The sequence below is a fragment of the Watersipora subatra genome, chromosome 6 (assembly GCF_963576615.1).
Source record: "Watersipora subatra chromosome 6, tzWatSuba1.1, whole genome shotgun sequence".
Classification (NCBI taxonomy): Eukaryota; Metazoa; Bryozoa; class Gymnolaemata; order Cheilostomatida; family Watersiporidae; genus Watersipora; species Watersipora subatra.
The window spans coordinates 53,150,861-53,164,995 of NC_088713.1; positions in this window are offsets into that span (position 1 = coordinate 53,150,861).

Consider the following 14,135-nt stretch of genomic DNA (forward strand, 5'->3'; position numbering starts at 1 on the left):
TCTTACAGTTTCAGCATATGCTAGCCCAGGAATGTGAAACATGACATGTGGACAGGACACTGAGTATGTAAGAAAAGAAGTAAGTCTCCAGTTCATTTCTATCAAAATTTGTGATTTTTGAAGATAAATACAACCCAAATGCTCCCTACAGCTGCTTGAGGATATTAAATCTGTAAAAGTGCTCATGCCCAGCATTCATCCCTAGCATGCTGCACTGACATGAGTTAGTCACATAAAATCAACACAACACGATGGGTCCAAGCGATGATAAAAGTTTACCCAGCATGTTTCAAGCATTTTAAAAGTTTCATGCCCAGCATGATTCATGATGCACTGACACAAGTTAGCCACTATAAAGGTTGCATATAAAACTATAGATACAACTATAGTTTTATAGTATGCAACTTTATAAATTTATATTTGCAAACTATAACACTTAAGATATTCTGATCCGCTATGAAAGTCGCATACGGACACAAAACAATGCATTATTTTCGGACTCTTGTTATAGCATTCGGTCAGAAGAAAAATATATCATACATTTTTAGAACTTGTGTAATAGATTTAGGTGTTCATTTTACACTGACACCAGTAATCACAGTACTAGCTTCATGATCGCGCGTCACCTTCCTTAGATGCACTCTCTATGTGGCAGACAAATTAATGAATGCATTGTTTCTAGCAGTTCAGAGAAGCTGTGCAAAAAATCTTCAATTCTAATGACTCGCTGAATCAGTTCGAACCGGTTTAAACCGGTCTACTGATGTTAGTGAGAACTACTGATATTTGTCAACAGGTGGTCTTCATGATCAACAATAATAAAACAAAGTAGTGATCAAGATTAACAAACAAACACATTAATGACATTGTTAAATGTTTTGCTACTCAAAATATCACACCTAATAGTGATGCACTTGTGAAGGTAATAAGATGCCGTGTTAAAGAAACAGGCAGTAGCAGATAGACTACAGGAGTGTAGTGAGCGAGAGAAAAAAGGGGCAGATGATATGAAACCTGTTTACACTCATGAATAGCAAACATTAAAAACCAGATTGTTTTGCTTTAACATAAAAGCAGTTAATATTTTAGAGTATATCCTTAGCTTCTGCATATTATTTGATATTTTTTATTTATTTCAAAGCCGTACAACAGTAAGGGTTACACTATTTCTTACAGCTTCTGTCTGTTTTGTCTCCTCCTGTCCTGTCTTAGTATTAAATTGGTAGGAGTAAAAATGAAGATGTAATTCAGTTGTATGCCAAGACTTTGTTTTATTTTCAATTAGATAGTCTGAAGTACACAAATAGATTTTAACACAAATGGCTATGCTGCTTTACTACTTGATGCTCGAACTAATGCTAATCGGAAAGGAACAAAGCTATAGTTGAAGAGCTACAAACAGGGTGTTCCATATAGAAGCAAACTCTAGACCACCCACTGCTATAGAACTGTTTTGTTAAGTTATGATCACCACGTTGCAATTTGTGTAAAAACTGACTGATTGATAATGGTAAACTCCATGCTTCAGATACTCCAGCATTACCAGTAATTTGACAGTACTTCAATCAATTACATTCTAGTGACTGATGCTAGAGATAAGGGTTGTCTTATGGATATACTGCACAAGTTAGAGCAGCTATGGTAGCTTTGAAGTTGTCTCCTCTACTAGAGAATACTACATAGGAAGTTTGTGTGTAATATATGTGACAGCGCGTATCATTTTCAATACAAACGCGGCATTTCATATAACGCACAATAGGCTTTCAAAGTGAAACTTGTCCATGCAGCTTAGACTTTTGTAATTTGAGGTCATGACTTATCTAGGGCGAATCATATGTCAGGAATCATTTTCTGAGGTGTTTGATTAGCTAGGATGCTTTATTAGACTGTTTTGCAGACTTTAAAGTGGTTGCTAAGGACAACAAAAATGGCGATCTTTTATTTCCGGTTATTCAGTCTACGTATCGCGTTTTAAAACGTCTCACTGCGATATCGGTGGTGGTGACCTTTGGAAAGAATTTGAGGAGGTCGATGTGGATTATTTAGATTTATTGTGTAGAGAAGCAAGTAATAGTGATTCTCGAAGCAGTAAGATCGATTTAGATCTTGAGAATGATGGATTAGATGGAAAGTTTCAGCTAAGTTTTACTAATAACAGTCGTAGTTTAGGGATCCTGTTGTCACGACAATATTTAACAGAAGGTTCGAAGCTTGGTACCAACACTCTTCTGACTGGATCTTCTGTTGTTCACTACGGATTTTATTATGCACAGCAGGTAGGTCAAAAACATTTTTTTAAACATTTATTGTTGCTTGTTACAAAACGCAAATCTTATTTTATATTTTCGTCAAAAACGCACACGCAGCCCAAAATATAACAATAATTACTTGATTATTACAAGGTATAAGGCTATGAATGTAGTGTTTTAAGTTGAAACATTGCTGAGTTTTAACATATTGCAATTATCAATTGCAAATGCTAATTAAGATTTATAAAAACAATCAAGTTTATAAATCAAAATGTATATTTAAAAATTAAAATTTAAATGGTAAATGTACAAGGTACTTGCATGTCTACAGCAAACAACAAATGTTTGTTTTGTTTAATTCTTAGGCTGACTACCCTGCCAACCCACAGCAACTTGAGCCACTCTATTTCAAAACCCGTCGGATGTGTGCGCTATTTGGAGTGGCCTGTGACACCTTCCCTGCACAAGTGAACTATCTGATTGATGAGCCAACAGTGTCGTATCCTATTTTCATCACTATCTAGAGACCTATGGCCTTGGTGAAAAGAAAGCTTTGTTCCACGCTGACAACTGTTGGTATGCAAGCAACAACCAATGTTATGAAGTTTCATGTTTGTATTGAAAATGTATTGATAAAATTATGTATATCAAACCCTTTTTAGTGGCCAGAATAAAAACAACGCAGTAATACAGTACATGGCTTGGCGCGTTGCAAACGGGCTGCACAAGGAGATTGAACTGAATTTTCTCGTCGCAGGTCACACGAAGTTCAGCTGTGATTACTGCTTTGGCCTGCTGAAAAGGAACTACAGAACTAACATAGTTGCTCTCTTTCTGATATAGCTGAGGTATGTTTCTCATTTTGTCAATTAGTGAAATAAGAATTTGCAATTCTTGCACGCGCTATTTATACACAAACTATCTAAAGGTTCTTGGTTACTTAATCTGAGTTGAAAGTACAACATGGGAAATTCGATAATGTTGTACAATAAATGTAATACAAATAGACAGTGTGTGCAGTAATCGTTTTTTTGCTGCAGGCAGTGTCCAAGTAAAAAGCATGCCAATAGCGGGGAGAGTGAAGATATACAGCTTATGTCTGCAGAGTCAGCCAGGTCAGGGCGGCCTGAAATCATTCCGCCACCTTGTCTGAGTGTTGAACGTCAGCAATATCTTTTAAAAGAAATCAGAGTTATGTGATGAGAGCAAAAGAAATCTTGTGTGCCCAGCGCCCATTCAACAGCCATCACAGCTCAATACGTCTGCTGCAACGACTGCATAATCCAAAAACTACTAAAAAGTGTACTAAGGCTAGCTGTATCGCCCTGATACAAAAATGTAAATGTCAATCACAGACAGTAGCAGCAGTGCTATTAATTTATTTATATTAATATATTATATTCATGTTATTTTAATAATGTTTTAATCAATTTTAACTTGCTTTAACTTAAACCTAAGTTATCTACTAAACAGGTAACATTAATCTCAAATTGTCTCCCTGGGCTCAGAAGCCTTGGATCGTCTTACCCTAAAGACGCTAACTTATTCATCTCAGTAAAAGTTCTGTGAGTGCATTGAGTATATATTCTAACACTGATACATTTGCATCAACTTTATGCTCAAAATAATCAATTCAATGTGCAACACAATTTGGTAGTAACTCGTTTACTGTGTAATAATGTGTTCCTTTCCAACGACACAACATGTGACCTTGACCTCACTGTTTTTATGTATTCAAGTTGAAGTGACATCATCGGGACTCATTTCATACCGTTCGCCATGTTCTCTTCCCTATAGATCTTAACATTCATGAAAATATAATGTCTGTAGCGTGCGGTTGCTATGACATTCCAAAACGTCAACAAATAATACTGTTTAAAATTCAATCCATCAACTTTAAAGACGAATTTCTCAGTTTGTGGTGACGACCATATTGACCAACACCTTCTTCGATAAAAACCTGTATCTTAGGTTGAGTTGCTTCGATTTCAATTTCGAAAACAGTTTTAAAAAGCTGAGAAATTTTTCTATTACATTGGGCTAAAAACAATTTTGTGATCCAACCTCGTTTGTATTGAAAATGACACGACCTGTCACATATAATAACCTATCATCGATCTGCTAATTATGTAACTCATGCAGATAAAACTACAGTAGGCACTCCTACAGCGTGAATAATCTGCTTTAGGAACCTTTACGTTATTGGGATTTTACATTATAAGAACAGTTAAATACAAATAAATTGTCTAATCCATTCCAAGATCTTGCCAAACTTGCCCCATTGGCCATACAAAAAGGAAAAACAAGAATTAACATTATTAATTATAGGCTGTACTGTGACTGCAGTATTATTGGATTGGCTTGCATCGACAACTTTTCTCTTGTTTCTGATTGATTTCGCTGGCTTCATAGGCCATTATTGTAGTACTTCAATTATAGGTTTATAAGGAGCAAACATCTTCAATGTTTATTGTCTCATTTTCTTATAAACAGAAAAGTGTATTCTGCAAAGTAAAAGTAATAACCAATATTTTATGTTTACAATTAGGCAAAACAACAAAATATTCAAAATATTTTTATTATAAAAGCACAGTATTACCTGTTTGTCGCCTATCTGCTTTCAGGGGTCAAGGTTAGGATAAAAAAGAACTTTCGACAAAAAACCAACTCGTGCCATTAATATTGATGGACCGACGCTGTAACACCTGCACCGATCGCCTTTGTATTTATGAATAATTGCACCGCTATCCTATTCTCTGTGTTGGCGACACATGTGACGATGATCTATCACGACGAACTAAAATGTGTCGTAGGTTGTATATATAATATATATAATGATATAAACTCATCATTTTCTATTTCACAAGTGCAGCAAGTTAGATTAACATTCAAATCGAAATTGTGAACCCAATTTACTTGACATATTTAGTTATATTGAATTTTTTACGTTATACGAAGCAAAAACTTTACATAAATTATTTACGTTTTCTGGAATTAAGGTTATAGAAGGGATAGCTTATAGGAGCGTCTACTGTAATGAATGTGAACTATATAAATAGTAGTGTCAATACCATTTCCTGCTTTGATTATAACTGAATACCAAACAATAGTTGTACTTACCACAGTGAATTCTCTCAACCCTCACACCTCAGAGCTTGTTGTCAAGTAGAAAATATTACTAGAGTGATGGTCAATCACAGCCAATATGATTACCCGGTAGACTTCTGACACATGGGAGCAGGTGACCTCAATCATGTCTATCAACAATATAATAGCAGTGAGAAGGATACATGTTACGATGCTTATAATGGAACTGGTGTAACAACGAACAACCTGAGGCATATACTGTCATACCTTAACATACAAGCCTAATGGGTTCCAGGACAAAGCGAGGATGTCAATTGACTTGACCCTGAGTCCCAGAGTAGCTCCACCCACTCGTCAGGTGACCAAGCAACTAGTCGCCCTCCGACACGCATAAACCGAAATGGCGGCTACACGAAGTTTACATTGTTTACGGAGTGATTTTGGCGAAAGCTTTTTACCGTATATTCCAACTCTTAGGCAACGGATTCAAGAAAGAAAGTCTGCAAATGAAAGCTTCTTTGCATCAGTGAATGTGTCTGTTGAAAAAAATGACGAAGAAAGTACTGTAAAGGCGACAACGTACCGGTCACAGCGAAAGAATGAGAAGCCGCTGAAGGTCACTGATGCACACTGTTCTTGTAAAGTGGGGTAAATTAACTCTTTAATTCTTACAAAAATAAGTGTATGTTTTAGTAATATTCACTATGACTGAATCAATTTCGTTCCATGTGTCCGATCTATACCAGGTACAGCACCTGTCAAGATTAGACCAAATAATTTGTACGTTGACAGTTTTTTATGATTTTTGATATGGCAAATGGGAGTTTGGAAGAATTCTGTGCAACATGTCTACTGATATTACTTTAGGCACGTTACTGTCAAGATGCGCAATAATTGATACAGTTAATTTTTGATTGAATTTAATTGAGGCCCATTATTTCATAATAACACATTTAAATTTCTGAGCTGGAGGGGAATGTGTCCATGTCTTGGGACTATAGTTCTCAAGTTGACCGACTGGCTGACCAGTGGCCTGCAAGAAGTTCCCAGTGAACCAGTCTGCACATCAAAACCGCAGGAATGGGACAGGCCAAGGGGTAGTGAGTTTCAACAGTTTCAACAAAAAAAAGGTAGTGAGTTTCAACACTTTATTGAAGACACTGTGTTCGTAAATAAAACACATGTGTTTTAGTTACAATGCTATGAATAAATAGTCAACAATTCTTCAAGTATGAATTGAAAAAGTGTTCCTTATAATAATAAAATTTTAATGTTAACTCTCTAAAATATATACAACGTGTGATAATACATTCTGTTTCACTTTATTTCAGAAAAGTTTAGCTGTTGAACAGGGACATTGAGCTTCTCATCGCTATGAGGGGTACACCACATGGGTACTTAACACCCAAGCCATACAAGACAGTGGCCACCAGCAGTGGTGAACAGAATGCTGGCTCAACGCTACTTGGTACTTAGCATCCAAGCCATACAAGACAGTGGCCAACAGCTGTGGTGAACAGAATGCTGGCTCAACGCTAGAGCTAAATATATCAGATATATATATATATATATATATATAGCAGAAATATATTGACAATATTTATTTTACTTTAATGTACTTGTGTCCAATTATTTATATGTGTGTTTCAAGCGACCAGCTATTTTTCTTAATCGGATAAAAAATGACTGTTGGAATAATGATTAATTCTGCCCTTAGCATAATGTACATGTATGTATATTAATGTTTGTTCTGTTTATTGTATGAAGTCAATATTTGTAGAATTATCTTTATTGAAATTCAAATAAAGTCACAAAGTCGAAAACGATGTCAACGGAGTCACAAAGACCCCCTTGACATAGTTTCACCATTTTAAATCGTCAAATAAACTCAAATTCAATGCTCAGGGTAACGCAATATTGTTGTGCCATTTGCTGTTGACCAAAAATGTTGACCAAAATAACCTAATATTTGAATAAAAACAGATATTATTACTAATATAATTATGGGTGGGTTGTGATTCCAACTTACTATTCAGCTAAGCATTCTGAAAGAACTTAGGTCTATTGTTTGCTCCTGTCCATTAATAAAAGCAACAGGATAACTTTTGTGTATTCAGAAGAACTTGCTTCAGAGAACAATTGTTAATATTTCCACTTGCTTTCTAAAAAAGAGTTGTTGGCGTTTCAACAGCGCATCACATACAAAAATAATCTAGACTTGGTTTTAACCAGGGTTGTGACGCAATAGAGCTGCACTCTGTCATTGCAGTACAGTAATTTTGCAGTACATTACAACTTCTAGTGCGTGGTACACAATTACTGCTACTTCAAATTCACTCCTGCAAATTGCTGACTGCAATCTACTTGTATGAAGCATTACCTACAAACCAGCAATTCATGTGTACTGCAACTGCGCATTATGTATAAATTGAAACTGCATATGTACTGCAACTGCGCACTGGTATGAAGTTGATACGGTGAATCACTTAAAGCAGCTGGATTTTTAAGCATCTGCACTGCATCTTATGAAATTGTCAGATGCTATATTAAACAAGCGTATGAACTCATATGCTAACTCCCATATCACTTTAAAATAAAGCTTCAGATATTATCATCATTTGTTGATTGATGAGCCTAAGTTCCTGAACTTGACACGGCTAAAAAACTAGTGTTGGAATAGCTATTGAAAAATTTTGAACAGTACGGAGGCTTTCAATTAAATTAAAACTTTTAAAAAGTTTGAAGTTTAAAAGCGCTTATACAGATTAAAAAGTTCTTTGCCCACCCAAACTCTAGTTTGAGCAACATTTACTTCTTACACTAGTGAATTAGTTGCAGCAGATTCCACTCAATACTTGATTATGGTACAAAATTTTATGAAAATGTGCTGCGCATGAATGTACAATATAAAAATAGTCATACATAAAATTTACTGCAACCTAATGCATTTTACATATAGACATCAGTGAGTAATTATCAACACGCAGTGTGATTTTATAATGGAAACAATCTCGGTTTTAACACAAAGTGCAAACATGGAGAAGTTATTAGCTCCTGTATAAAATCTTGAAAAGTTTAATATCTCATCTCTTTTAAAAGAGATTTGATGGCTGCACAGTGCATATGCCTTATGAAAGTCATCAAATGGTTTCAAGCAAACAAATTTCAAGCATGCAGAATTTTTTTTAGATCACAATTGAACATCATTTAGCAAACTTTAGAGCCATAGAAAAGGTCAAGGACTATTATGAATCAATGCTATTATGGTTACAAAGTGGACTCTCTATATGATAAATTTAAAAACTGGATTATTTTTCTATGTGACAAGTTCAAGTCGTCCAACTCAAACCCTTTCCACTCTTCTCCAGTGACAATTATGTTCTAGTTACATGATAATATAAATTGTTCATATGAAATTTTGTATATAGATTCTCAAAATAACTAAAGTAGATCCCAGCTCTCTGCATCCAACTCAAGCTCTCTCCACTCTCTTCTAGTGATTAATGTAAACCGACAGTTGTAAAGCTATTACCACACACAAGCTGACCACCCAGGTATAACAAGCCACTGTACTTGAAGGCTTCAGGAAGTAACAATGAGTACGCAACTCCAATGTGATCTGCTCGGATTAGCTTATTTGTCTACAATTATGTATTGGTTTTATTGCTTGTAGGACAAAGTTGAGTCACTGAATGGATAACAATTCTTCTTTCAGTTTCGGCAAATGCTAGACCAGGCATGTAAAACATGGTCTGTGGGTCATATAGTCAACATACATGTGAAACATATCTATAGACTATCATATGGCCCGTGGACAGGACTATGAGGATGTCAAAAAACAGTGAGTTATAAGAAAGTGAGAAGAGAGAAAAATTAGCAGTAGGAAAGAAAATAAAATTGTGTAAATTAAAAATATTTGGTTGATATTAGAAGTGTTTGATAAAACAATGCAAGCAGCAAAGAGTAGTAGTGAAAAATGTCTATTGCTAGGGTTGTATATCACTGAGAAAAAGTTGTCTTACCTTTTTAAGTAGTGTCACAACTCCCACTATACAAACATTCCTTAGAGGAGAATAACCCGTTCTACATCAGCCTATCACCTGAGAAGAGAATAATATTATCCATGGTTACTCATAGACAGGGGAGAGAGAAAGGCTGACATTGGAAGAAGGCAAGACAGAGATACGACAAGGAGAAGAGTATAAGTCACATACCTCTCACTTGAGGGGAAGGAGGTACTAGAATGAACATAGTAGGTATTGTGAGGAGGTGGAAAAGGAAGTTGAAACTTACACTTTGAAGCTGCAGGAGAGGAAGCAGAGGAATTCAAAAAAGTTGGAATGACTGTAGACGGTGAGTCATTGGTTAGTGTGAGGTGTCTATAGCTTAAGTGATCTAGGGCAGGGTGGAGTGGAGAGATCCTCAATGTGTAGCTTGAGATCTTCCTGATTCCTAACTTCAACATAAAAACTGTGGCAGTGGTGCATGACCTGCCCATAAATAAAATATAAGAGGTACCAAAGAATCTAGAAAGTTGATATTATCAGACTAAAAGAGAACAACAGTTAACAAAATAAATGAATAATAAGATGAATACAGACAAAAACCTGATGAGCTGATGAGATGTGATACTAATTGAATTCCTTTCTGACTGACCTGCTAACAAGACATATTCAAATGAGCCCTGAATATGACTCTATCAGTGACTCAATTTCATACAGTGAGATTTAACATCTCAATGGGTGAAATATGAACAGATATTGAAAAACTCTTCTAGATAATTGATAATTATTAAATTACTGTAGTTTATACATTGCTATCAGTATTACGATATCTATATACTACTATATTACTACTAGAGATTTCTATCATCTGAATATTGGTGTCTACCTAAGCCTTTGTATGCATCTGATTATACCTCATACTACTTGATGTTCACAGCAAGTACAACAATATACCAGAAAAAAGTATGAATACACCTTCTAATCTTATGTACCTCATGTTATGGTATGTAAGCCTGGTTTCCATATGACAGTGATCGCGGCCCAGTGATCGTGCGCAATGCATTTCTTGGGCCGCGAGGCAGTGTTTCTATATCACGCGTAAGCTCCATGCTTGCATTGGACACGGTGGATATTTTCCTTACTTTTTCGTAGGAGAGACATGTTTCTTCATGAAAACAGCCCTCCGTTGCGAAATTACGCTGTCATATAAAAAACAGGCTAATAAGGCTCGTTACTTTTCCGTACGGGAGACCGATTTCTTCGGAACAAAGCTCTTCGCTGGAATTGTGGGATAGGTTGAAAAGGTCTAGCGGTGTATTGTGGGATACATAATCGCACGCACCCATCGCAAGGATCAATTCTGTTGGATAATTGCGATCAGCGTACGCACGTCGCGCGACCGTCGTGCATTGGACGTTTCCATATCACAACTGGCCTACGCACGACGTCGTGCGCCTTGTTGCGCGCCTTGCGCTGTCATATGGAAACCAGGCTTTAGAAGCACCTGAAAGTCCAAGAACCATAGCTCAAGTCTGCTTGATCTGAGGGAAACAAGAGCAGTGTTACTGGCTTTTGGTGAAAACAAATAAAAAATAGTCTAAGAGCACTGTACAGGTTGAGGGACGGGTCTGTATTTTGAGTTTGAAGATGTGTTAGTTGTGCTGAGTCTGTATACTTATTTACCTGATGAGAACTTATTACCATCAGAACAAATATGTAGCCAGAGACAGAATTAAACACACTGACTCCTAACAGACATCCGCCATGTTAGTATATCTGGATACTAAGATGACCTAATTAATTACAAATGTATATTACATGTAGATGCTGTATTAAAAAGGTAGATCAGGTGCTGCAGTTATAAACAAACTATACAAAAATCTATTTGGAAAATTTATAAAAAATAATATATGACTAATATTAAAATTATAACTGCGCATTGGTAAGTACTCACTGATGTTTATATGTAAAATGCATTACATTTGCAGTAAATCTTTACATGGATATCTATGTAGGTGCATTAGCAGTGCAGAACAGTAGTAAGCGTGCCACAACCAAGCAGTATTACAGCTTTGCGTAGTTTTACTACTGCACGGTATGCACTATAAATGCACTACAACTACATTATTTGCTAATGCTCATGAAGCAGTATTGTTATAGTGGTGGTATTATCTACAGTACATTATGTAATGCTGGATGGAGTGGGTGTGTTGCTAGTGCAGATTTTGCAGTGTACTATGTAGTAGGAACTTTGGCGTTACACTGTACATATATGCGCAGTAAATGTTCGTGAAAACTCATCACAAAATCAAGTATTGAATTGACATTGGTGTAACCACAATCCAATTGCTAGATGTGAATTCTGGTTAAACTTGAGCGTGAGTGGACAAACAAATTGATCACAATGAGCACATTGTGTAGAGTTGAATAAAAATCTATTATGCTTTTAATATACAATTTCCATCAGAGTACAACATAAAGACCCAAATTCCATCACAATGAATTAAGGAATCGGGTGATAATACCTGACTCCTTATCTTCAAATGATATGGAAGTTAAAGCATAAGTTTGATTAGTTGATGAAAATTACTGGAGGCAATCCTAGATGAAGGTGTCTACCTAGTCTAGTTTCATTTTCAACTTTCAAACACCAACAACTGTGGTGAAAACTTTGTGTGATGCGCAGTAACAATGAAATTACAGAGCAGACGCTTAGGCCTGGTTCCCATATCAATTGCGAGACTCTGGCGGTAAAATTGTGCAGCAAAACGCTAGCGACGCTCGGCCCGACGGCTTATTTTCACATAAAGCTGCATCGCTAATAATGGCATTAAATCTTCGCTCGCCATTTCGATAATGTTGACCTTCACCTGTACAATGCATTTCGTGAAGGTTTTCCTGCGACTCTTCGCGAAATTTGAACAGCGCTAAACACTAGCGTTGCAGCCGACAACTACCAGCGGTCCTCGGCGGCAACCGAGGACCACGTAAGTTCCTATTACAATGGTTATAGCCTGCGGTGCTGTCGCCGGTGATTTGCGACAAGTATGGGAACCAGGCTTTAGAGAGCCAGAAGTCGCTGTTGATCTGCAGTATGAACTTCACACTAATGTGTGGTTGCTGAAAGAATGAGCATTCACTGCATGCATGAAGGGCAGGCTTCAGGTCATGTGTCATGGCAGATGGCAGTGGGCACTGTGCAGTAGATGCTCAATTGTGTGTGGTAGCAGTAAATGTCTACTGTGTGTTAGAAGTTGTAATGCTCAGCAAAGTTTCAGCATGCTACTCTGTAATGACACAAGTAATAGGCAGTTATAATATAGATGTAACCTATCAAAAACTAATAGAGATGAATGAAGAGTATAAACATAGATGTAACCAATCAAAAACTAAAAGAAGTGAATGAAGATATTTGTAAACATAGATGCAACCTATCAACCAATAGAGATGAATGAAGAGTCATAAGCATAGATGTAACCTATCAAAAACTAATAGAGATGAATGAAGATAATTGTAAACATAGATGTAACCTATCAACCAATAGAGATGAATGAAGAGTCATAAACATAGATGTAACCAATCAAAAACTAAAAGAAGTGAATGAAGATATTTGTAAACATAGATGTAACCTATCAACCAATAGGGATGAATGAAGAGTCATAAACATAGATGTAACCAATCGAAAACTAATAGAGATGAATGAAGATATTTGTAAACATAGATGTAACCTATCTAAGACAAAGAGATGAATTAAAATAGTGATCAACATTAAAGCCTGGTTTCCATATGACAGCGCAAAGATCATGCGAGGCCCAGTGATCGTGCGCAATGCATTTCTTGGGCTGTGATGCAGTGTTTCCATATTGTGCGTAGGCGCCATGCTTGTATTGGACCGGGTGAATAATTTCCTTACTTTTTCGTAGGAGAGACAGATTTCTTCGGAAAAACAGCCCTCAGTTGCGAAATTGCGCTGTCATATGGAAACCAGGGTTAAGGACTGGTTTCAGATCATAAGTCATGGAAGTAAATGTATGGTAGATGGCAGTAGGCACTGTGCAGTAAAAATTGTAAGTGGAGGTTGTAATGCTTTGCCAAATTGCACCATGCTACGCTGTAATGACGCAGGTAACAGGGTAGTCCTAATATAGATGTAGCCATTCAAAAACAAATATAGATTAATGAAAAGAGTCGTAAACATAGATGTAACCAATCAAAAACAAATAGAGATAAATGAGGAGAGTCGTAAACATAGATGTAACCCTCAGAAACAAAGAGAGATGAATGTAGATAGTCGTGTGATGAGAATGATTGTAAACTCTGAGTGGTCACCTGATTACAGTCAATAACTCAGGTTGAGGTTTGAAATGATTAGTTGATACAAGATACATTTGTAGATGTAGCGAGTGATGGGTGTAGTTGATGGAGTTGTCCACTCTACTATGCCTAAGTAAATGTATTAAGGACTTCAGTTGAACCAACATGAAATTGCCTTCTCTATTGCTAATAGCAATACACAGAAAAAACTTCCATGTATTCACACGATTTCATATAAAAATAGACTGAGTTAGTAATCGCACACAAAAGTCTGCAATTAAATTCAATCCTTAAGTATTTTGCTTTATTAATTTCTGACATTTTTTCCTACTTTCCTGATTTCCTTTTTTAATTTGTCGCCTGCTTTCCTGCTTTTCTACAGAACACAACAACTACAAGATGTTATCAGTGGGTAACTACAATAATGTTATCCAGAAAAGACCTTAAAATAACTTATAAAATTTTATTTATGTGAATATCT